This window comes from Coregonus lavaretus (assembly GCF_964263955.1).
Source record: "Coregonus lavaretus genome assembly, chromosome: 36".
Classification (NCBI taxonomy): Eukaryota; Metazoa; Chordata; class Actinopteri; order Salmoniformes; family Salmonidae; genus Coregonus; species Coregonus lavaretus.
The window spans coordinates 18553173-18579813 of NC_140023.1; the positions used below are offsets into that span (position 1 = coordinate 18553173).

The 26641-nt window shown below is 42.1% G+C and overlaps 1 protein-coding gene across 2 annotated transcripts in view; it reads left to right on the plus strand.

Annotated features, from left to right (window-relative positions):
- The first annotated feature begins 1343 nt into the window (after positions 1–1343).
- LOC311110569 (tight junction-associated protein 1-like) overlaps positions 1344–26641 on the plus strand; it is a 79918-nt gene continuing 54620 nt past the window's right edge. For both annotated transcript variants that reach the window (XM_084153077.1, XM_084153076.1), the window contains exon 1: positions 1344–1661. The gene's annotated coding sequence lies outside the window, so the exon portion shown is untranslated. The remainder of the gene's footprint in view (positions 1662–26641) is intronic.

A 26641-nucleotide genomic window follows, 5' to 3' on the forward strand; every position in this document is an offset into this window, starting at 1 on the left:
TTGTCTTCCACTCGGGATCAATGGTGAAGATGAAATTCAGATATGATGCCATCGTTTCAGCACTATCCACAGAGTTTGTTTAACTACGGGGCGCAACATGGTTCAATGCACCAATAAATCAGCACAATCTACTTTTTAGTTTTTTCAAATTGCAGCCGTCTTGGAGCTAGAATTGGAATCATGTATACTGTGCTAATTCCCATACAAAAAAAGATTAAAGGAGAGCACTGTATAAAAATATAAACATGTTTTGATTCCAATATTCTGATGCACAATGTTCCAAAAATGCACAATGTTTTTTTAAAGAGGCAGCATGAACCTCAAGAGAGCCACCGTTTCCCTGTTCAAACCGGCAGATTCAGCCCCCTGCTATGTTTGTTTTCCTTGGTTGGAGAGTGTTCTGGGCTGCTTGAAAACCTTTATGCTCCTTCGCCATTGTTTTGGATGAGTAAACACTAGTAGATTGACATCTGAACAGGTTTGTTTAATGGCTGCACTTACACAGGCAGGCTAATTCTGATCTTTTTTTCACTCATTTGTATTTTGTGAATAGATCTTATGTGATTGGTCTAAAGACCAATTAGTGGAGAAAAAAATCAGAATTGGGCTGCTTGTGTAAACGCAGTTAGCATACCTATAGCAAATTATAAACTGGGTGGTTCGAGCCCTGAATGCTGATTGGCTGACAGCCGTAGTATATCAGACCAATATACCACGGCTAAGGGCTGTATCCAGGCACTCCGCGTTGAGTTGTGCTTAAGAACAGCCCTTAGCCGTGGTATATTGGCCATATACCACAAACCCTGAGGTGCCTTATTGCTATTATAAACTGGTTACCAACATAATTAGAGCAGTAAAAATAAATACTTTGTCAATAAGGTGCCTTATTGCTTAAAAAGCCTATATTGGGCAGTAGGCCTAATTTAATTGACATCATGAAGTAGACTATTGGGCACTTAATATAATATGCCATTTAGCAGACACTTTTAACCAAAGCGACTTACAGTCATGTGTGCATACATTTTTACATATGGGTGGTCTCGGGGATCGAACCCACTACACAACCCAAGTCACAAGCGCCATGCTCTACCAATTGAGCTACAGAGGACCACTTTGCTGTAAACGTTTAACATTTTAACCTTTAACCTTTTAGCCTACTGTTAAACTAATGCACTTCAATTGATATAAAAAATAGCACCTTCACTCATTATGTCTACCATGAAACTAGTTGCCTATGAAGTGCTGCAGCTAGCACAAAGTTGGAAGAGACCACCTGCCATCCCATTTCCAGAATATCATGAACGTCAGGACGTGGGGATTCCTAGGATTACCCAGTGTACCCTGCGGGTAAAGATGGCGATTGATGAAGCGGGTAGGAGATCAACTTTGGCCGGGAACAACCATAGCTGAATTTCGGTTTTAGAGAGAATAAACCGTTAGTTATCGATTGTCTAATTCCTTAATGTTTAGCCACCTATATCATTGTCATTCGTGAGTGTAAATTACGCAACGTGATCGAATAATTACAGTGCATGAGCTTCCTTCCTTGCGACCAAACTGCAGACAGTGTCCGTCCTGAGAAGAGCGGAGAAAGTTTATTACGGATCTGACACAGATTTGTGAGATTATTTGGTGTAACTAAAACAGCAGACATTAAACAGGTAAGATTTAAGTTTCGCTGTCTATATTTGTAATAATGTAAATAAGCAAACGTTTTGTATATATGTTATTTGTGAACAGAATTCGATAGAATACCTTTTGAAGCGGGCCAGAGAACCGAATTCGATGGGGATGGACTTTCGCTATCGCTTGACCGGTCAATCATGACAACAAATCGATGGCTTTAATTTTTTAGCTAAATTCTTAACATCGATATCGGAGATATTCTGCATTTGTTTTAACTGGCTAAGTCATTTGCATCGGCTGTAAATCATTGAGTCGGACATTACCGCAGGCTATGTTGTGTGTATAAGCCAGTATCGACAAAGAGGTGCCAGTTTGTATTTATAGCGTACTCTCAATGTTTTTATGATTTGATTTGACCTGACCGATAAATGCACCGTTTACTAATATTGATGGCACTGAACTAGGGGTAGATTATTTTCGTCTTGTATCAGAAAACGTTTACCGTTTTAAGAAACCAAACGAAAGCAAACAAAGTAAACGGAACGAAATGGGGAGGGACCTACTGAATTTGTCCAATAGAAACTCTCGTTTGCGTAGCAATGTAAACGGTTGACGAAACGTTTTGCAACAGAATCTGCTTAATGAATATGCCATAGGTGTCATGCCAGTATGATGTCAATGCATCACTATCTCGTTTTCTAAAGTAATATGGCCTCAGATTTGCTAACTCTGATTCGGCCATATCGTTTGATCTAAGCATCTGTCATTTTTCACTTTCAAGAAAACCTAATGAAATGCGAGGTCGGGAGACAATTCCTTCTTTAAATGTTGAAATCAAAACATGATATGGGTAGTTGACATGACGCCCATTTTTTAAATCCATGATGGTAAACACAAATGTAATTTAAATTGGCTGAAATTGTGAAACAATACTAAAAGCGTAAAAAAAAATAAAAAACTTGAATCATGTTTTCTTACAATGAACCAACTGTGACAATTGTCCAATGGTGTGACTGTCCAGGGTAAGGTTGTGAAACTTTTAACGTAAGTAAATGTATGAAAAAATGAATGTTAGTTATAACATAGAAGTTTATTTCAAGAAACAATAGTCTCCCGAGTGGCGCAGTGGTCTAAGGCCCTGCATCGCAGTGCTAGCTGTGCCACTAGAGATCCTGGTTCGAATCCAGGCTCGGCGCACAATTGGCCCAGCGTCGTCCAGGGTAGGGGAGTGAATGGCTGGCAGGGATGTAGCTCAGTTGGTAGAGCATGGCAACGCGTTTGCAACGCCAGGGTTGTGGGTTCGATTCCCACGGGGGGCCAGTATGAAAATATATATATATATATATATATATATATATATATATATATATATATATATTTTTTAAAAAATAATGTATGAACTCACTAACGGTAAGTCGCTCTGGATAAGAGCGTCTGCTAAATGATGTAAATGTAAATAGTCTCCCAGTCTATTCATGACATTTCCAAATAGTTCTGGTTGATAAAACGTTGGCCCTAAAAGCAATGTCCACTAGGTGTGACACAATTCTGTGATTAAACATCAAGCCAGCATTTGGGCACCATTGGGCTGGGCAGGATGCTTTTATAAGGAAGTACAGACATGGCTGGAGCACATGGCTTGAACAGATTGTAAGCTTTATCAGAAATATTTATCAAAATATTGCACTTCTCTGCCATTGCCATAAAAGGGGTCAGTTTCTTAGTCCTTTGGTGTGATGCCTTTTGAATTTATATATGAAAATAATAATAATTTTTACAATTCAAGTATAAAAAGCAATGAAAACATGTTGGGGAAAATCATATGGAAGGCTTACTGTTAACAATAAGGCCCACAAAAACTGTCCCAACAGTCTGATATTTCCAAAGGTGTGACAGCTTTTTTCCCTTAGTGTGTCATGAAGATGGTGTCACACCTGAGGAAATAGCTGTCACTCCAGGGGACTTAACCCATTAATAAACCTCTATAATGACATATTTTTTTATCAAATTACACTTATTTGCATCAGACCTATTTGTATTTTGTTGCAATTTTGATCATTTCTAAGTGGTTTTGAGTGCAATTTTATGTATTCATTCTCCCACGCCTGGTTTCTCACTCTCTGCAGGTGAACATTGCTTCGGCGTCCTCTGGGTCTGTCTCTGCCCTCTGGGGAGGGTCTAGTTCTTTTACCTGGCCCTAGTGATTGTGCATTTCAGATATTGGCGTCTGGCTGTAGTGCTTCCATTCCTGGTTCTCACTCCCTACATTAGATCATCCTCTCGGTCTGTCCTATCGGTTTCACTCCTCCTGACCAATTGGTAAACGTGATCCACCCTGGGAGGGCCCCCCATCAACCGTGCCTCTTTTAGAGACTGTTCCCTCTTGCTCTACCTGGTTGATCCTGCCATATTCTTGTCTCAAAGATGAAACCATGCAAGTCTTAGTACACATGGTCGGTACAGTGAATCTGTGAATGGCTCATTAAATCAGTTATGGTTCCATTGATTGCTCCAATGTTACTTGTATAGCTGTGGCAGTTCTAGTGCTAAGATATGCCAACAAGTGCTGACCTTCGGGGACATGCGCAATTATCAGACCCAAAACCCATACGGGGTGCTATCGGCTGCCCTGCCCACTTTTGGTGACCCTTCGCGGCACTGGCGTCTCATTCAAATGTCTGCCCTATCAACTGTTGATGTGCCTACCATGGTGACCAGGGAATCAGGGTTTGATTCCGGAGAGGCAGCCTGAAAAAATGGCTACCACATCAAAGGAAGGCAGCAGGCATGCAAATTATCCACTCCCGACTCGGGGAGGTAGTAACGAAAAATAACAATACAGGACTCTTTTGAGTCCCTGTAATTGGAATGAATACACTTTAAATCTTATTACTGATGTTTAAAAGCATTTTTACAGTGGTCAGTAACTTCTGAAATTGACATTGTTTTAGCCAATGATGGAGACAGGATCCAACGTAGCCCTTTATCATGACTCTCAGTTCCATTACATTACACATAAGAGTCATTGGCATCTTCTGTACGGTGAAGTTTTGTTAAGAGCCCCGACGCTCAATCTGAACATTAACATGCATACGATTTTGGAAGCATAAGGACCTTATCTTTCGTCAGTGAGAAAAAGAAAAGAGAAAAAAAAGAGAAAAAAAAGAGAAAAAATCCCACTTTTTAAATTGATACACACCTTGTTAGGATTAGTGTTCCCACACGGCTATATCTCCATGTTACAGCGCTTGTTTACGGAAGACGAGGCGACCACCTGTGCTAATTAGCTATCTAGCATGCTCCGAACACCTGTGTGTAAGCATAACTCGGGAAGGGTATTAGAAGTGTAGTTTTGTTGGATGGAGACACCCATAGCTGTATGGATCTGTGCAACACTGCTACAGTAAGTGTACATTTTTTATTTAAAGGATTCCTTCTCGCTGATGAAAGATAAGGGCCGTATGTTTCGAAAGCTGTATCGCAAGTGATGATTATTGATGTTTCTAAACGTTAAATCACAGCATTGGGATTGTATTTCAAATGAGGTAGTCGTGGGCGAAGCTAATGGCTGAAAACTGTAGGGAGAAGGCAGAATGCCACCTAGCGTTTTTGAGAGCTATACACAACTTAGCCTAACAAACCTTGATTGGTAAGCAATTAGGCTTCACTGTTGCCCCAGTTTTTCACTTTCTCTGATGTGTTCTTATGTCAACATGAAATTAACTATTTTAAGTGATTTTTTAAAAATGTTTCCTTATGAAATATTTGGGTAGTACATTTATTCAATCATGCATGTCTCTGTAGAGAGAGCAGTAGTCTAGCTCTAGCAGAAGTCTAGCGGTGCTTTTCCATTGAGACTTACCCACACACGTGGGCTGCCAGTGTTTTATGAGCAGCCTACTAGGGGTCAATGTATTTGTTGGCCAATCATTCATCAGATAGTCTATTTTAGCTCGAAGTAGTGTAACCAACTTGTAAATATTTGTGACATTCCACATTATCCCTGGAGAAATATAGTGTAGTGAAACTTCCAGGCAGTCAAATGTGTTCCCTGCTTCTGGTTTGTAGCCACACTCTCTTTGTCCTTCTTGTGTTTCTTGACTTGTGGTTTTTGCAGAGAACGTTACTTGAATTGTGGTCTAATCAGAATGCCATTGTCTGTATTGCAAAACATCTCAGGTCGTAATGAGAGTTACATTTCCCTGGAATTGATGCTTGGGAAAAGGCAAACCCAGCCTCCCCCACCACACTGATAACATTAGTTTACTGACTGAAAAACAGGGAAGACGCTGTGATAACATGGATGGGATGCACACTAGACGTTTTCACAGATCCAGCTGTACCCGAGACCCGATCCTGGACCCAGTATCCTAAATAATATCACGGGTCTGGGTCGGATCTGATGTGACTTGTCCGGAAGGGCCTGTACAGACCCGAACGCGACGGCTGCAGTAGAGAGAGAGAAAGAGAGAAATACATCATTTATGCTGCTGCTCTTGCTTTTCACGAGAGTGGAGAGTGTAGCTTGTTGTTGGCCTATTGTGAGTCATCAAAGCAGCAATAGGCTACAGTCATGGAGCCTCGCTCCATGTGTGGCAAAAAATAGGAGATATTTAATCAATGGAAAATTGAATTAAAAGAACCAACAGGTAGGGTGCTACTTCATATTATGAATAGAGTTGTTATTTGTAGGATTAGAAAGTGCATGCACTGCAGCCTCAGTCTAGCTAGCTAACATTAGCTAGCTTAACTAGCTTCTCCTGGTTTGATACAGCCAAGACCGGTACTACGTAATCATATGTGATGATTAATAGCTGCCATAGCTAGGTTATTTATCTACTATAGCGCAAGTCTTGGTTGGTTGCTGTCTCTCATCTCTCGCTCCCTCCTCCCTCGCAGTACGGCCCCTCCCCGCCTGCTAGAGCGGCACGTCTCTTCTTCCTCTTGCGCTTTATCAGCTCTGGTTAATAAAGTAGCTTAAAAATGGACTTTTCTGCTACTTCCCTCACTGCATCTGACCAGGTATATACGGGTCTAGTTGTCCTCGGGTCTGTTCGGAACAGGTCTCTATATTAAAACAATTAATTTATGTGTATCGGGTCTGGGTGGGAAAGCCCCAGGTCAAATTTTTGGGACCTGTGAAGACCTCTAATGCGTACTCCATGTGGTGTGCTGACGGATGTAGCTGAGAGAGTGTGATTTTTACTGGATAACTAGGCTAAGGCCATACACATTTTATTAAAGGGATAGTTTACCCAAATTTACAAAATGACACATTGGTTTCCTTACGCTATTTCCCTGGCACTGTTTCCAAATGATACTGTTTTAGCATTTGTGGCACAAATCCCATTCAAGTCATGGTACTGATATTAGCATTTTTCGCGCATCATGTCCAAATCATCAGAAAGTATCTCAAATTGATTATGAATCTCAACAAAGTCACTTATAGATTATTTGAACATGATGCACCAAAAATGCTAATAGCGGTACCATGACTTGAATGGGATTTGTGCCACAAATGCTAAAACGTTAGAATTTGGAAACAGTGCCAGGGAAACTAAACTAAAGTATGGATTCCTGTCGTACCAATATGTCATTTAGTAATTTGAGTAAACTATTCCATTCTATTTTTTGAAAAGTGAGAAGTGCAAGGCCCCCCCCCAAAAAAGTGGACCTTCTTGTTAAAATATTATAGCGAACTTGTATGGCCTAACAACTGACACTAGTATGAATGCAGTGTGGACAGCACTCTTCTGTTGTCCTATGTGTCTGCTCCAGGGAAGAGAGGAGGGGGGCCACGTCTACTACACCACTGGGGCAGCAGCCTCTAAAGAGCTAGGTCTATCAGCACCGCTCGTTGTCTCCCCTGAGAGGGAGCCACTGCCAGTAGTTCCAGAAAGTTCTCCTCACTCTGGGACCCACGTGGTAGGCACACACTCATGATGTTTGTGGGTGTAGTGGTGGAATGATGAGCTTGGCGTGGTAGTTTAGAGAGGGATAAATCCAGCTTCGAGAGAAAGTTAGTGGTTTTTTTAATCAGGATGAGTGTGTTTTGGTAATATGGAGCTCTGTTTGGGTTTTGTCAATTAGGAAAGAGACTGTGAGATGTTAGGATTTGTGGCAAGATTACACTTTCAAGTATTGGCTGCTGATGGAGTTTAGAGAGTGCGATTGCAAGTGAGATTGAATAAAGATGTTGTTGGAGCTTGTAAAATAAAATGGTTCACCAATCTGTGGAAATTAAATCTTTGTTGCACTTGTGTTTTAATGAGGAGAGCTGTGCTCATCACCATGATGCCACCTCTCCTTTTTTTAAATTGAATATTTGTTGCAGAAAAACAAGTCTGTGGGGGCAGGCTTTGCAATAAAGTCATGGGTTAGACCTGGTAATAAAACTTGAGACTGATTTAGTAGCTGAGATATTAATCATCCTCTGGACACAGCGGAACCGGAATATCTGGGGCAGTGGATTTGAGCTGAAATCGAGCCAGCCCGGCTACTGCGTTACTGTTCATTATCCCCGCCGCTGAGTATCCAGAAAGCTGCTGCTAGCGCTTGGAAGTGTCGAACACAGGACGGTCCCTACCATTTACCAGGGAGCTCAGCAGACAAGTGTTGATCTGTTGTGTGTGGAGGGGGAAGAGCCAGGGGGCTGGTGAAAGGGAGGCTGCTCTCTGTGAAATTCGTAGCCGTGTGGCGTGAGCTGCCCCTCAGTGCCCCCATTTTGGTGGAATGCACTTCAGAAAGCAACAGCCAGGCGATTCTTATGCAAATGTACCCTTCAGCCACATGCTCCCATTGTCAGCCTGTCAGGACTCTCTTTCTGTTTGTTTAGTTGGTGGAATCCAATTATCTGTGACCCGCCACATACTTCCCGGTTGGTCTCAGACAGAGGTGGATATAAACAACCTGCACTGTTTGTTTGCCGGCAGTTCAAGACAAATCGTCTCTCTAAGTGATTGAATCTGCAACTGAACTCCACCAAAGCTTATTTCATACGCTTGAAAAGCAACAGCGACTGCTTCTAGAAGTCTCTACGCCAGATGTTTGACCATCTCTTACTTATCCAGCTAATTGTTTTCTCCATGCTTTTTTATTGTTCTCCGTGATCTGTATTGTTATTTTATCTGTTAGCCCCCTCTCCCTACCTCATTCACATCTTAAATGCTTCTCAGGGATTGTTGAAAGTTAATGAAGTGACTTGTTTCCTCATTATAACCTGTTCAAATGTCTAAGTGAAAGGTCATCGCTTCAGAGAAGAGGCAGTGGACTGTTGTCTTTTTATTAAAGTGCACACTCCATCTCTCTTAAAAAGCAATCTAGCCTAACCTAACTAGTATCATTCAACAGAAGCACATTCAGAGTGTTCATTCAATGTTTTGAAAAGGGGAGGAATGACACTGAGTGACAGTGAATTGATTAGGCTACATTTTGAGGCATTAATGAAACCAATCATCATGACATGTCAGGTGCATGCTTGGTACGTCACACCAAACAATTCAGTTGAACATTAGCTACCACTGGGCTTTTAATAAGCATATGCCTATATATATTTTTGGAGGGTTTTATAACTCCGTTAACTCAAAAGTAAAACAATTCTGAGGCCATAGTCTTTTTAGTCGATTTCTCCTCACTACATTTTACTGGTAAGAAGAACTGAACTAGGCTATACACCCATCAGTTTGAAAAGTAACCTTGGGAGAAGTCGCACAGTCCCTTTTGTGTCCTCCAACACAAACGCACACTCTCTCTTAATCTCTTGATTCCCAGTAAATCCAGTTTATGTTTTCAAACGGAATGATTTATCTAGGTGTTTTGCACATTTTGTGAGTATTTATAATGAATTGTCGCCTGTGACAGCCTGCTGCGGTATTTTTACAATGACATACAACCACAGCCATTCAAAACGCCCCTCCCTCCCTACCCCCTCCATCAATCCTTCTTTCTCCTTCCCTCTCTTATTCCTGTCGCTTCCCTTCCCTTGTTAGACCTGGCTCGCGGTATCTCAGTCAGTCAGAGGCTGGGAAGCCGTAATCCTCGAAACACACAGTCGCCCAGGCAGGCCGTAGCTAGCTAGGCTAAAGACGTCCGCAGGCATCCTATGCGAAACGGTTCGGAACAGTTTGTGCATATATTATGACGATTTTGTTCATATTGGTCTTCGGCAAGGGTTTTTTCATCTGTTCGTGGACAATAAATTTTTTCTTGAGGCAAGCTGAAGTTCGCTAGCCGAAGTCTACCACCCTTTCGTCTGTGATTGTTCAACAGTAGGGATTCTTCAATGAAGTGGTTGTTGTCATTCAACGAGAGGCTTCTCGTTTTCATGCTAATTACTTAAAGTTGCGCGACCTAAGACCTCCTCGGCAAAAACGTCAATTAATTACAGATTTCTTGATTCTGACTATTTTGAGGAAGTGGCTACGGCGTCTCAAGAGGGACAAACGGTACTATTGCCGCTTTCTTTTCGTTTTTCAAGTGAAGGTCTTTTAAGGGACATTCACTTTGCCTAGCCAAGTTCTGCTAGGAGCAAACCGAACCTAGTATGCAGACACCTTAACAGGCTACCTCTCTGTGCCTGCCTGCCAGCCACTGCTACCAGCTCTGCTGGCTGGGGCTTAACTCCCTGCATCCTGGGATTCTCCATGTGTGACCTGCCTGCTACTGGAGTAGTGGCAGCAACCCACGGATGAAGAGCGTAGCCTCATTACAGAGCTGCTGACTGGCCTGGCTCATTAGGCTATAGGCCTCTCTGCTGCTCTCTGGCCGGCACTACAGGCCTCTCACCCTGGCTGCCACTAGAACTACTTCTTTGCCTACACCCTCCACTGCTTTTCATTCACCTCTTATCCTAGCCCCTTTTCCTTCCACTACAGCCTGTCTTTTTTCAGGAAGAAGAAATACCGTATGACTTCTTAATGTTAATGGTGTTCTTGTTTTTGAAGGTGAAAGCTTTTGCATTCGGGATTCTCATGTGTAATTTGGTCAGATGCTTATTTTCTAGTGGATCTGGTGTTGTCCTTTTAGTTGAGGATCATCTGCAGTCACACTCGTCATGACTGTCCTCCAAGCTCATGCCAGGACATTCTTGACTCCTTTCCCAGGCGCTCTCACTCTCTCCCTGTCTCTTCCTCTTTTCACTCGTTCACCTCCTCCTCCCACTCTGTCGTTCTTGCGTCAGTGGCTGTCCTTGCCTGTGATTTTCAAGCAAACTTTTGGACACACTGTTCCAGATATGGTGAACAGGGCCCTACTATTGTCCTCTGTTTTTGGCATCATGGGTCTGGTCATTTTCAATCCTCCTTTGACATCCAGGCAAACAAGTGGTCACAGTATTTATTATTCTTAAAACAGGAATGTTTTCAAGCTCTCCTCTGAAGGTAGAATCTATTTCTGCCATTCATTCATACATATGCTGTATGCACTCATATTACACATCCCTTTGTGGTAAGTGTGGAATGTGTCCTGTGAATGAGTTAGAGACACTGATGAAAAATGTCATCAAGGTCTGAACCTGGCTCTGACATTACTACCTATAGGCTACTCATAAAATAAATGATGACGCAAAACCCATATAACCAGTCGTGCTTTGGCTGAACAATTATTCTTTTTTTTACTGTTGCTTGTTTTGGAAAGAAGTGTTACTGAACAATGTCCAAAGCACGCAGCACATCTGCATTTCTAATGTCACTGTTTTGTCTCTTCTGTTATCTGAAGATTTCAGGAGCGCTCCCAAGGTTGCGCCATGCTTGAGTGATTGCAGTGATTGCGCCGATTGCACATTATCGTCTCCACCCCCGCATGCCCAGTAAACCACTAGGGCTAAAACGGCCACATCAGCATTGTACTGACCTCTCATGGATCCGGTGCATTAAAGCAGAGGTCAGTCATTCTAAAAGAAACTTAAAGTGATTACTGCTCACTCTCAAGTGTATAGCGATGGTTTTCGTGCAGGTACACACACACACACACACACACACACACACACACACGTCAGGGAATGTCTCTGTTTCCATAGTGAATATACTTCCTCTCCTGTTTCATTCAGTCGCCTCCAGCAGTTGTTGGCCTTACAGGGAGAGAATGAGAATTGACACTCCTCCCTTGAGACAGTGCAGTCTTTTCCTGAGTCCATCTCTTCCTCTACTACAGCCCTGAATCCTGGCACTGTGGCCTCCGCTAGTATTATTCAGACAAAAAGGACAGACATCCTTACAGCTGCTACCACTAATATGGCTGAATCATTTATAGCTCAATATTTTATGAATATGATTGGCCAGGTCCACCTTTATTTTCCCTGCTACACACGTTGCTTTAACGATTTCCAGCTCCCTAGAGTGTGTGTGTGGGAGCACTTTGTGTGCAAACTGGTATTTTATTATGTATAGAGGGCGAGATGGCCAACATTAACTTAGAATGAAAGACTCCGCATGTGTTTGTTTTTGTTGAGCCTGCCTTGTAATGAAAAAGAATACCACAATTAGAGGATGTTATTTTTATCCTCCTTTTTAGGTCAGTTGGCAGCTATTACCCTTGATGATTTAACCAGAATGTTTACTGTTCAGTGTTTACTCCCTTGCCTTTTATCGCCTAGTAACGTGTGTGACTTGTTTTGTTGATTAATTGCCTGTGATGGGCAAAGCATGGGATCTGACTCCGGGTTAGAAAAATAAAAGGAAATCAACTGCAAAGCAATAAAAGCAACAGCCTTAGCGCTTTGCTCTGGATTAGAAGTGTCGATGTCCAATATTCTTGGTGGCCTCCAAGGGGTTTTCAGACCCCTACATCCTATATGAAGTGGCGGTAAAGCCTTTATGCCTCCTGGGGGTTTGCCTATGATATTGGACTACTAATGAAAGGAGCTCAGTCTTGTACTGCACAGGTGGCTTTGTATGGGGAGTCTGGACTGGCATGTCTCAACAAAGCCCCATTCCGATGGCACCATGGGATAGTTTCAGCTCGAGGGAAAGAGTCAGAGAGAGAAACTGCCAGTAGCTGTCTTTGTCTGCTCTTCCACTATTTTGTCCCCTGCAGCAGCTGTGAATTAGTCCAGTCTCCTGACTGAGTCCAGGACAGAGGTTCGAAGTTTCTCTTGGGTTGTGGAATTCTGTCAAACGTTTATTTGGAAGAGCAGAGGCTCTGTGTCGTTTGAGTCCTTCCCCGAACTTCCTTGATTCGTCTCCTCCTAAGATGCATCAAAGCACAGATTAATCCCAAGCCTTGTCCTCGAGGAAATCCCAAACGGATTAAAACCCGTTGAATGGTACAGGTTTTTTTTATTTGATTCAGAGATGGATAAAAAGGTTTGAAGGAGGAAAAACATTTGCATCCAGATTCCATTCCCTGATAATAATATGAATAACCTTATTTTGAAAGAGATGTTTATAGGCCTACATACCTAAATAACCAAACAAACGTGTGTGTGCAACAGCAGGGGTTTGGCAGGCACAGCAAGCTGTCTGACAATGTTGTATTTTAGTGTGTAGTTTGCACTCTACAGTGTGTCAAAGTAAACAATGCCTACTCTGTTGTCTCCGCCCACAGTATTCACGCCCCTACAATCTTTCTCCCTCAATCTGTTATATTCAATTTTTCCACATGCCCAAAATGCAGTCTACGCCTAATCATTTTGTCAGAGCATTCACTCATTTTACATTATGTTAGTCATTTAGCAGACACTCTGATCCAGAGCGACTTACAGGAACAATTAGTGTTACGTGCCTTGCTCAAGGGCACATGGACAGATTTTTCACCTAGTCGGTGCTGGGATTCGAACTAGGGATTGGCGATATGGCCTAAAAATTTAATCACGATATATCTATAAAATAAAATAAACATTGCTTTGTTGCATGATTAAAAGGTCAATAGACCGCATTGAAACACTTGGGAATAATCTAATGAATTCAGGACTTGTAAAATTATACTTAGGCTAAATATAAGCCTTCAACCATAAGACCCACTAATAATTTCATTATTTTATCAAAATAGTTTAACCTGCTTTTTTGCAATAATCACTGACTTTCAAGTCTGTCTATGAAAACGCCCTTTTTGTTACAAATTTAACCAGAACCATGCATGCACAATGCACATTCACTAATAATAACCTACTTCTGGTAGCAGGCATTATAGAAAATAAACACAGGTCATAAACAATCTCTCAAGCACAAGCTCACCTGCTAGTGAGTAGCCAGCTAATCTTTATACACTGAACAAAAATATTTACGCAACAATTTAAAAGATTTTACTCAATTACAGTTCATATAAGGAAATCAGAAATTCATTAGGCCATAATCTATGGATTTCACATGACTGGGAATACAGATATGCATCTGTTGGTCATAGATACCTTAAAAAAAAAAGGTAGGGGCGTGGATCAGAAAACCAGTCAGTATCTGGTGTGACCTCCATTTGCCTCATGCAGTGCGACACATCTCCTTCCCATAGAGTTGATCTGGCTGTTGATTGTGGACTGTGGAAAGTTGTCCCACTCCTCTTCAATGGCTGTGCAAAGTTGCTGGATGTTGGCGGGAACTGGAACAAGCTGTCGTACACGTGATGGCGGCGGATGAATGGCATGACAATGGGCCTCTGGATCTCGTCACGGTATCTCTGTGCATTGAAAATGTCATCAATAAAATACAATTGTAGCTTATGCCTGCCCATACCATAACTCCACCGCCACCATGGGGCACTCTGTTCACAACGTTGACATCAGCAAACCGCCATACGCGTGGTCTGCGGTTGTGAGGCCGGTTGGACATACTGCCAAATTCTCTAAAACAACATTGGAGGTGGCTTATGGTAGAGAAATGAACATTTTAATTTCTCTGGCAACAGCTCTGGTGGACATTCCTGTATTCAGCATGCCAATTGCATGATCCATCAACTTGAGACATCTGTGGAATTGTGTAGTGTGACAAAACTGCACCTTTTAGAGTGGCCTTTTATTGTCCCCAGCACAAGGTGCACCTGTGTAATGATCATGCTGTTTAATCAGCTTCTTGATATGCCACGCCTGTCAGATGGATGGATTATCGTGGCAAAGGAGAAATGCTCACAAACAGGGATGTAAACAAATGTGTTCACAAAATTGTAGAGAAATAACCTTTTTGTGCCTATGGAACATTTTCTGGAATCTTTTTTATTTCAGCTCTTGAAACATGGGACTTTTGTTCAGTGTATTTAAAGTCTAGCCAACTTGGATCTATTTGCTTGCTTACAAGTTAGAACTGTTTAACTGTTATGAATACACCTTCCTGTCAGTCTCCAACTGTTTGAACAACAGCCTGTTCACTTTGTTTCGATGTTGAAATCAAGTGGCCTACCTGGATAAGACTCTTATTTCTCAGAATGAGAACGAGTTGCCAATTCCTTATATAAATGTGTATTTTTATGGTCATTGCACATTTATAAAACATCGACTAGACAGCTAGCACATAAGTCTGGCTAAAATACTGCTAGCGCAATGCAGCGTGTGACAAACTGAGCATTGATTTTCCACATAAATGTTCATTGATACTCCCGTAAGACTGCTCTGTTCTACAAGACATAAAAAGGGTATCGTTACAAAGGTTACGTTCTCCTCTATTACAGTAAAATAATGTCTCAGTTTGTTTCAGTGTCCAGATGACCGATGATTTTGGACCAAACTTCAAATGCAAATAGCGAGTTGAAACGGCTTGTCAGAGAGGAAGAAGATCTTTCGTAGTTTTTTATGTGAGTGGCGGGGAGAGGGGCTTGGTGTCTTTGCGAGAAGAAGGAGCGAGTGAGAGGAGACCAAAAAGACCAACACTCATAAAAACGATACAAGCATTTGGAACATTGAGCTAAAACATTAATTAATTCGAACCAGCGACCTTTCGGTTACTGGTCCAACGCCCTTAACTGCTAGGCTACCTGCTCCCATTTCCCATCATGTTCTCACTTGTACCATTTAGTATGCATCGTTTTTTGTTGGCCCTGGTTGGTAGGCCTATTTGAATATGGCAGGGGTGTGGTCTGCTGCTGATTTTCTTTCTCTAAGGAAATGAGGTGATTTGTCTGGCTCTCTCCTCACGCATTGAGCCATAGCCTATAGGCTAGACTGACTGATGTTTCTCCTTTTGATTCTAACCTTTTTTTTTTTTTTTACTTTTCAACCAGTCTTTCTGTTTCTCTCTTATCCTGTGTCTCACTTTCTCTCATTCTTCTTCTTTGTTCTATAACTTGATATTTTTTGCCACTTTCCATCTGAATCCAAATGTATCATTTCCAAAATATGAGTGTCTCTTTTAGACTTTTTAACATCTGCTGAATGTCTTGAGGAAAACACCCTCCTTGCTCAGAGCAGACACTGAAGTTCCTCCAGTTCTTTATTTTTATTTCACCTTTATTTAACCAGGTAAGCCAGTTGAGAACAAGTTCTCATTTACAACTGTTCTCACTAAAGATTTAAGGAGAGGCACTAGAAAGGACAAGACGAGACGGTGGGAGAGAAGTAGAGACCGAACTCAACATCCTGTATGTAGGCCTAGCCTAATTGAGCTGAAGGCAGTGTGTGGGTGTGGTGTTTTTAGTGTGTGGTGTGTAATTAAAAAGGTACTGTGAGTACTTGTGTGTATGCCTCCACACTATTTCTCGATAATTGGCATGAGCCAGTGCCGGTAGGCAGAGTGTGTGTGTGTTGTTCACATGCATACGTGTTTGTTTGTTTGCTCATTCAGTGTTGGGTAATAAAAGAGAAACACGAGGTCTCGCCTGGATGAGAGTCACCATCTGTCCTCTGGCTTTGGGTAACATTGCTCAGCTAAGCAGGTAGATCGGCTTCCCTCCACTGCCTTTCTGAAAAGTGATACAGCCGCTTCGTCTTCTCCTCCTTTTCTCCCCCACTGCATTCCAGCAGCAGGGTTCCTCTGGGCTGGTTGCTGCTGCTGTAATATCCCTAGAAATGTGTACTGTTCCATGCCATAATTGGTTTATTTTTTCTCCCTCTTCACAGACCACCACGTTCACCAGGCTCTGATAGCCTTTGTTTATTGCTTAAAGACGTCCTCCAGCTAATTTAGAACTTTTACTGTTGAAAAGCGATATCCCAAGTATAAATACAGTAAAGTACACGCTCTATCTTCAAGGAGTAGGGCATTCATGGAGTTGGTCTGATGGGAAACTGGGATGTCATTGGCCTCCCCCCTTGCTTGAGGAACAATAGAGGACAAAATATGAAAGTCCCCCCGCTTGTGGTATGTCATTACGTTTACATTTTAGTCATTTAGCAGATGCTCTTATCCAGAGCGACTTAGTTAGTGAGTACATACATTTTTTCATACTGTCATGACTTACCTGGACGTACCTGCCACGACCCTGCCAAGCCGCACTGCTTCTTGATACACTGCTCCCTTAACCCGGAAGCCAGCCGCACCAATGTGTCGGAGGAAACACCGTCCAACTGGCAACCCGCCACAGGAGTCGCTAGAGTGCGATGGGACAAGGACATCCCGGCCGGCCAGACCCTCCCCTAACCCGGACGATGCTTGGCCAATTGTGCGCCGTCCCCCGGGATCGAACCCGGATCTGTATGGACGCCTCTAGCACTGCGATGCAGTGCCTTAGACCGCTGCGCCACTCGCCCTGACATTTCTAATATTTCTGTCTCTGGTGACAGGCAGACTAAGTTAGTGAAACGTACGCCACTGTGCGTGCCCGTCTAGCTCTGAGGGGTTATTTGGCTGGCATATCGAATGAGATGGAGTGACAGCCATGCATGGTATTAGGCTACACTCATGCCCTTTTTAGAACGTATATTTATTTATTTTTAAATTCTCCAACCTTTTTATATCATGGTCTCACTGTGTTAGTACTCACAGGTAATGACAAGGAGGGAGGTTTTTTTAATTATTGACTCTGACATTTATGTACTTCATATTATTTCTGTCAATGACAGGGCACTTCATTCGGGTGGATGATGGATTGCACGCCAGGCTGGCGCTGGCGTCTCAGACATTTCTTTTTTCCTTCCTGCAAGTCTTATCCTCCCTCAACCTAGGTTATGTGGTTAGCAGTTTACTGACACAGGACATAGACTGGCAGCCTTACAGTAAACTAAGAGAATTTCATTCAAATGTCAAAGATGGAGAATAACCCCCTTTTGGATGACGACTAAATCAGAATGGTAGACAGTGTCTGTTTAACAGCTCCTTCTGGTTGCCTGTGCTGCCCATGACCCGTTAGAATGTTCTGTCTTTGCCCAAAGGAGACAGGGGAGCAGAGGAGAGATGAACAGAGGGTGTTACTGATTTTAATTAGGACTGCTCTCTTTTATTAGCTGTCACAAACTTGAGAGATGAATTACCATGCATGCACTTAAGCACTGCTTGTGGAAATTGCCCTGTGACCGAGTGTCACTTGTTTGTGAGTCTGCAGTGTAGTCGGGTTGGGCGGTATCCAGATTGTCATACCGTTTCTGTATCATACCGGGGTATACAATATTACCAGAAGTGCACACAAGGGGCGCTATTTATAAAAATTGCTAATGTTTCTTGGCCCAAGCAAGTCTCTTCTTATTGGTGTCCTTTAGTAGTGGTTTCTTTGCAGCAATTCGACCATGAAGGCCTGATTCACGCAGTCTCCTCTGAACAGTTGATGTTGAGATGTGTCTGTTAATTGAACTCTGTGAAGCATTTATCTGGGCTGCTATTTCGGAGGCTGGTAACTCTAATGAAATTATCCTCTGCAGCAGAGGTAACTCTGGGTTTTCCATTCCTGTGGGGGTCCTCATGAGTGCCAGTTTCATCATAGCACTTGATGTTTTTTGCGACTGCACCTGAAGAAACTTTCAAAGTTCTTGAAATGTTCCGTATTGACTGACCATCATGTCTTAAAGTAATGATGGACTGTCGTTTCTCATTGCTTATTTGAGCTGTTCTTGCCATAGTATGGACTTGGTCTTTTACCAAATAGGGCTGTCTTCTGTATACCCCCCTACCTTGTCACAACACAACTGATTGGCTCAAACGCATTAAGAAGGAAATATTTGTATTTCTTCTCCCATGCATTTCAGTACAAGTCTGCTGTTATCCAAGCTGTGCCATTATAACCCCTTTTTAGACTGTCCATTTTGACTTTTTGAGTTGTGGAGATTGAGCACTATATTGGGATGGAAATGGCCCTCTGGCAAACCCTGGATCTAGTTGGGGAGGAGAAAAAAGTAGATTGTCAGTAGTGACGTCCGCCTTTCCTCGGGTTCCGTCTCACTCTCCATTGACCTTTAATGGAAGGATTGCGAATAATTTAGCAGTCTCTGATTCAGAAGTTATATGTGATAACTGTTAATCCCAAGTTGAAGTGCTGCTGATAATTTGTGTGAGAGTTTACTGGGCTCTACAGGTGTGAGGAGTTCCACATTCTCATTAAAAATAATGAGCAATGGAAGCAGCGGTGGCAGCAGCAGACCAAAGCAGAGGGAGCCGCAGGATTCATAGGCAGCCAGACCAAAGCAGAGGGAGCCGCAGGATTCCTAGGCAGCCAGACCTAAGCCAGAAACACCAAATGCTGGCTTTATTGTTTAATAGTGGTATTCCTTCAGAACATGATAGTTTTGTAGAGATTGAAAATCAGTCATTTTGATAATGTCTGAAATGCAATCTTTCAGAAAGAATGAAACTACTGGGCCTAAGCATTAGGTTGTCCAAGAGGGGATGAATCACCTGGCCTTTGTGGCCAACCTGCATTGAGCCAGTTAGATACCTTGAACCCCTGCCGGAATCCGTGGAATGGTACAATCAGATTCACGCTGTGTGGCTACAGCAATTATGGAGTGTCTAACTTTGTATGAATTCGTATTATTCATGATTAAAGGATGGTACAAAAGTATGTGGACACCTGCTCGTTGAACATCTCATTCCAAAATCATGGGCATTAATATGGAGTTGGTCCCCCCCTTTGCTGCTATAACAGCCTCCACTCTTCTGGGACTTGCTTCCATTCAGCCACAAGCATTAGTGAGGTCGGGCACTGATGATGGGCAATTAGGCCTGACTCGCTGTCTAGGTTCCAATTAATCTCAAAGGTGTTCGATGGGGTTGAGGTCAGGGCTCTGTGCAGGCCAGTCAAGTTCTTCCACACCGATCTTGACAAACCATTTCTGTATGTATCTCGCTTTGTGCACGGGGGCATTGTCATGCTGAAACAGGAAAGGGCCTTCCCCAAACTGTTGCCATAAAGTTAGAAGCACAGAATCATCTAGAATGTCATTGTATGCTGTAGTGTTAAGAATTCCCTTCACTGGAACTAAGGGGACCGAACCATGAAAAACAGCCCCAGACCATTATTACTTTTTATGCACAACGCGCTTCAGCACTCGGCTGTCCCGTTCTGGGAGCTTGTGTGGCCTACCACTTCGCGGCTGAGCTGTTGTTGCTCCTAGATGTTTCAACTTCACAATAACAGCACTTATAGTTGACCAGGGTAGTTCTAGCAGGGCAGAAATTTGACAAACTGACTTGTTGGAAAGGTGGCATCCTATGATGGTGCCACTGAGCTCTTCGGTATGGCCATACTACTGCCAATGTTTGTCTATAGAGATTGCATGACTGTGTGCTCGACTTTATACACCTGTCAGCAACGGGTGTAGCTGAAATAGCAGAGTCCACTAATTTGAAGGGATGTCCAACTTACTTTTGTGTATATATACAGTGGATTTGGAAAGTATTCAGACTCCTTCCCTTTTCCACATTACAGCCTTATTCTAAAATTGATTAAATATGGATTAAAAACCAAAACAGGTTTGTAGAAATGTTTGCAAATTTATTAAAAATAAAAAACAGATACCTTATTTACATAAGTATTCAGACCCTTTGCTATGAGACTCGAAATTGAGCTCAGGTGAATCCTGTTTCCATTGATCATCCTTGAGATGTTTCTACAACTTGATTGGAGTCCACCTGTGGTAAATTCAATTGATTTGGACATGATTTGGAAAGGCACATACCTGTCTATGTAAGGTCCCACAGTTGACAGTGCATGTCAGAGCAAAAACCAAGCCATGAGATTGAAGGAATTGTCCGTAGAGCTTTGAGACAGGATTGTGTCAGCACAGATCTGGGGAAGGGTACCAAAACATTTCTGCAGCATTGAAGGTCCTCAAGAACACAGTGGCTTCCAATCTTAAATGGAAGAAGTTTGGAACCACCAAGACTCTGCCAAACTGAGCAATTGGGGGAGAAGGGCCTTGGTAGGGGAGGTGACCAAGAACCCGATGGTCATTCTGACAGAGCTCCAGAGTTCCTCTGTGGAGATGGGAGAACCTTCCAGAAGGACAACCATCTCTGCAGCACTCCACCAATCAGGCCTTTATAGTAGAGTGGCCAGATGGAAGCCACTCCTCAGTAAAAGGCACATGACAGCCAGCTTGGAGTTTGCCTAAAGGTACCTAAAGGACTCTCAGACCATGAGAAACAAGATTCTCTGATCTGATGAAACCAAGATTGAACTCTTTGGCCTGAATGCCAAGCGTTACGTCTGGAGGAATCCTGGCACCAGCCCTACGGTGAAGCATGGTGGTGGCAGCATCATGCTGTGGGGATGTTTTTCAGCTGAAGGGACTGGGAGAATAGTCAGGATTGAGGGTAAGATGAACGGAACAAAGTACAGAGAGATCCTTGATGAAAACCTACTCCAGAGCGCTCAGGACCTCAAACTGGGGCGAAGGTTCACCTTCCAACAGGACAACGACCCTAGGCACACAGCCAAGACAACGCAGGAGTGGCTTCGGGACAAGTCTCTGAATGTCCTTGAGTGGCCCAGCCAGAGCCCGGACTTGAACCCAATCGAACATCTCTGGAGAGACCTGAAAATAGCTGTGCAGCGACACTCCCCATCCAACCTGACAGAGCTTGAGAGGATTTGCAGAGAAGAATGGGAGAAACTCCCCAAATACAGGTGTGCCAATCTTGTAACGTCATAACCAAGAAGACTCAAGGCTGTAATCGCTGCCAAAGGTGCTTCAACAAAGTACTGAGTAAAGTGTCTGAATACTTATATAAATGTAATATTTCCATTCTTTTTATTTTTAATACATTTTCAAAAATGTTTTTGTATAGATTGATGAGGGGGAAAAAACTATTTAATACATTTTAGAATAAGGCTGTAACGTAACAAAATGTGGAAAGGTCAAGGGGTCTGAATATTTTCCGAATGCATTGTAGTATATTTTCACTGGATGAAAGCGCCAGCATCTGATTGAGCTTCACAGACAAAGCTTTGAGTTGATAGACTTGTTCAACTGTCCATTTGGAGTGGTAGCTTTTAAGATTCTGCTGGTCCTTAATCGTAATGGAGTAGCAATGCTAACATTTTCACAAATGTATGTGATCAGATGGCTCAATCTGTAGTGAGTGGGCTCCTGAGTAGAATATTGAAATGTGAAGCGTTTGTATTTGAACAAACTCAATCCAATTTTGAAGAATAGCCTAATTTTAAATCTAGCTATAAATATACTGTACATTGACAGATCTGTTATTCTGTATAAGACATGTTTTCTTTGTAAACTCGTCCTGCATTAGTGTTCAATCTTTTAGGAGGAATGATTGTTTGAGACGTTACCGTGAAATGGTTTGCACAATGTGGATGTATACCTGCAGATTGTTTCAGCTTTTGTTAAGGCACTTAGAGTGTAATATCCATCTCGATTAATTTGACACTTCATTTTGGTACATTATTGACTTGACTATGAACATTGTTTTGCAGAACACTTCTACTTGTGGGCTACATTATACAATGTTCCCTGGTCAAGAATGTTTCATAATTGTATATGTTGCTTAGCTTCATTCTAAGGCATTGTTAGTCAAGTCTTATCGTGAGAAAGTTAAAGGGGCAATCTGCAGTTACTACATCAATTTTTGGACTTATAAATGAATACAATACGCTTTAGGGCAGGGGTCGCGTTAACGCAGGATTCTGCATTTTGTCACACAGAGAAGGAAAGATAAAACACAGAATTTTTTTCTTGCTGTGTTTTGTGAACAATTCTTATTGTAAATTGTGCTCGGCTTAAGTCAGGGTTCGCTCCAAATCATGAATGTAAAAGAAGTAATTTCATGCTTCAGTTGCACTTCTCCACTCGGATGAAATATATTTGCTCTCGTCATTGGATCACAGGTTTAGTTTTTCCTCCGGTAGCAAGTTAAAATGCAAGATTAACTTCAAGCAAAACATTAGGATATGTAGCTGGCTACTTTCTTTCTATGATAAACATTAGAAATATGATGGCCATGCATAATTTTTGCAAAAAAATACATTGCTTTTTCATTGAAAGCTAATTTACTTGTGTGGCTGCTAGCCAAATAGCGTTGCATTTTTGTCTGTCATCTGATGAAAACGAGTTTCTGCCGAATGTGTTGCACTAATGTATTTTGTGTGATGAAAAACGATAGTTGCACGCCCCTCTATTGAAGAAAAAAAACACAGTTAAGTTTCAATATAAAACACAGGTGAAATGGTTTAGAACGCAGATGTTTTGATGGTCTGTGTTTTTTGATTTCTGAAATCTAATGCGACCCCTGTTAGGGATGTTAATCGGTTAGCCGCCAAAAATATTTGACCAGTCATGCTTATCGGTCTGTAGGTGAATTTGCATAATTTAGTGGTATTAAATTGGTGCATATGTACAGTGCCTACACACTACCCCATAATATAAAAGTGGAATTCTGTTTTTAGAAATGTTTACAAATAAAAATGATAAGCTGAAATGTCTTGAGTCCATAAGTGTTCAACCCTTTTCTTATGGCAAGACTAAATGGACATTGACATGTTTTTTTTTTCAGGAGTAAAAATGTGCTTAACAAGTGGCATAATAAGTTGCATGGACTCTCTTTGTGCAATAATAGTGTTTAACATGCATTTTGAATGACTACCTTATCTCTTTACCTCACACATACAATGATATGTAAGGTCCCTCAGTCTAGCAATGAATTTCAAACACAGATTCAACCACAAAGACCAGGGAGGTTTTCTAATGCCTCGCAAAGAAGGGCTCCTATTGGTAGATGAGTGCAGTTATTAATTACACTTTGGATGGTGTATCAATGCACCCAGTCACTACAAAGATACAGGTGCCCTTCCTAACTCAGTTGCCGGAGAGGAACGAAACCGCTCAGGGATTTCACCATGAGGCCAATGGTGATTTAAAAACGGTTACAGAGTTTAATGGCTGTGATAGGAGAAAACTGAGGATGGATTACATTTACATTTACATTTAAGTCATTTAGCAGACGCTCTTATCCAGAGCGACTTACAAATTGTGGATCAACAACATTGTAGTTACTCCACAATACTAACATAAATGACAGAGTGAAAATAAGGAAGCCTGTACAGAATACAAATATTCCAAAACATGCATCCTGTTTGCAATAAGGCACTAAAGTAATACTGCAAAACATTTGGCAAATAAATTATGTTTTTGTCCTGAGTACAAAGTGTTATGTTTGCAACAAATCCAACACATCATTTAGTACCACTCTTCATATTTTCTTCATGTTTTAGGTATGCTTAGCATCAGCAAGGACTAGGGAGTTTTTTTTGGATAAAGTAGAGCTAAGCACAGGCAAAATCATAGAGGAAAACCTGGTTCAGTCTGCTTTCCAACAGACACTAGGAGACAAATTCACCTTTCAGCAGGACAATTACCTACAACACAAGGCCAAATATACACTGGAGTCGCTTACCAAGATGACATTGAATGTTCCGAAGTGGCCTAGTTTTGGCTTGAAAATCTATGGCAAGACTTAAATGTCTGAATGGCAATGATCAACAACCAACTTGACAGATCTGGAAGAATTAAAAAAAAGAATGGGCAAGGATTGTACAAGCCAGTGTGCAAAGCTCTTAGAGACATACCCAGAAAGACTCATAGCTGTAATCATTGGCAAAAGTGATTCTAACATTGATTCAGGGGGTTGAATACTTATCTAAACAAGATATATTAGTGTTTTATTTTCCATTAATAGCCTATCACCCTGTTAGACAGCACAAGAGCTGCTCCTCAAAAAGCTGGTACTGGGGCCTCCCGAGTGGTGCAGCGGTCTAAGGCACTGCATCGCATCGATAGAGGCGTTACTGCAGACCCGGGTTCATTCCCGGGCTGTGCCACAACAGGCCGTGGCCGGGAGTCCCATAGGACGGCACACAATTGTCCCAGCATCGTTAGGGGAGGGTTTGGCCGGGTGGGCTTTACTTTGCTCATTGTGGCGGGCCGGGTGCCTGCAGGCTGACCCCGGTCTTCAGTTGAACGGTCTTCCGGGTTAAGCTGGCAGGTGTTAAGGAGCGCGGTTAGGCGGGTTATGTTTCGGAGGACACATGACTCCACCTTCGTCTCTCCCGAGCCCGTTGGGGAGTTGCAGCGATGAGACAAGATCGAAATTGGGGAGAAAAAAATGGTACTGGAGTGAAACGTGCTTCTGTAAGCCCAGTCATTGCACAACAAATAACAATTCTAAATGCAATTGCGTGTTAACTGTTTTGATGGCCATGATTTAAAAGGACCTATTTTTATTCATAAATCTCAACTCGAAATGAAAGCGCGCCTCCCATTCGCCATTCTAGTGCATAGGCCAGGGGTCTCAAACAGGTCGATCAAGAGTTACAGTTCATATAAGAAAATCAGTCAATTGAAATAAATTCATTAGGCCCTAATCTATGGATTTCACATGACTGAGAATACAGATATGCATCTGTTGGTCACAGATACCCCCAAAAAATAAAGATAAGGGTGTGGATCAGAAAACCAGTCAGTATCTGGTGTGACCACCATTTGACTCATGCAGTGCGGCACATCTCCTTCGCATAGAGTTGATCAGGCTGTTGATTGTTGCCTGTGGAATGTTGTCCCAGTCCTCTTCAATGGCTGTGCAAAGTTGCTGGATATTGGTGGGAACTGGAACACGCTGTCGTACAAGTCGATCACCCACACAACGTCATACACGTTGTTTGCGGTTGTGAGGCCGGTTGGACGTACTGCCAAATTCTCTAAAATGAAGTTGGAGACGGCTTATAGTAGAGAAATTAACATTAAATTGTCTGGCAACAGCTTTGGTGGACATTCCTGCAGTCATAATGCCAATTGCACGCTCCCTCAAAACTTAAGACATCTGTGGCATTGTGTTGTGTGACAGAACTGCACATTTTAGAGTGACCTTTTATTGTCCCCAGCATAAGGTGCACATGTGTAACGATCATGCTGTTTAATCAGCTTCTTGATATGCCACACCTGTCAGGTGGATGGATTATCTTGGCAAATGAGAAATGCTCACTAACAGGGATGTTAACACGTTTGTGTACAAAATCTGAGAGAAAGCTTTTTGTGCGTATGGAACATTTCTAACTAATCAATGCAACATTGACATTATCTCACCCCTGGTTAGCTTAGCCACTATTGGCTTAAAAAGCCAAACCTAACACAATATCTGCCAATTAATTTCCAGAAATATTGCCTCTGTGTGGTGCGTGCATTTGTCGATCGCTCTGTGTGTAGCCAGTTGATGTGATAACCCTCTTGTGGGTTGACAGAAATACTTCCCCCAAAACCTTCTCAATTAAATGTTAACTGCAAAGTAGGCTTACCTGGCAGTAGTATATCATGATTAAGTATTTCATTTGTATCTATTATTTGTTATTTGCTAACTTTGCCATGAAGTGAGCTGCAGCAGTACAGAACCATCTCTAGACCGGCACATTAGATGGCACATTCCTCACTTGCTAGATGCTCAATTAAAGGGCCAGATGCGCTATTAAAGGGCAATTACATAAAAAAAAAAAAAAAATCAGTTTTCTTCCAGACGTAATATATATATGTTTTTTCAGATATGATTTAAGCATTGACAGACTCAGAACATCCAATTTCGTTGTTTCTTAATGAACAAAACAAAACAAATCTAAAACCATGAAAAATAAAACTGAACATAATTTTGGGAAAGAAATCACAGAATTCATAAGGCCCCCTAAGAGTTGTTTATGAACCCATTATTGACAGAAAACATAGTGTACAAGA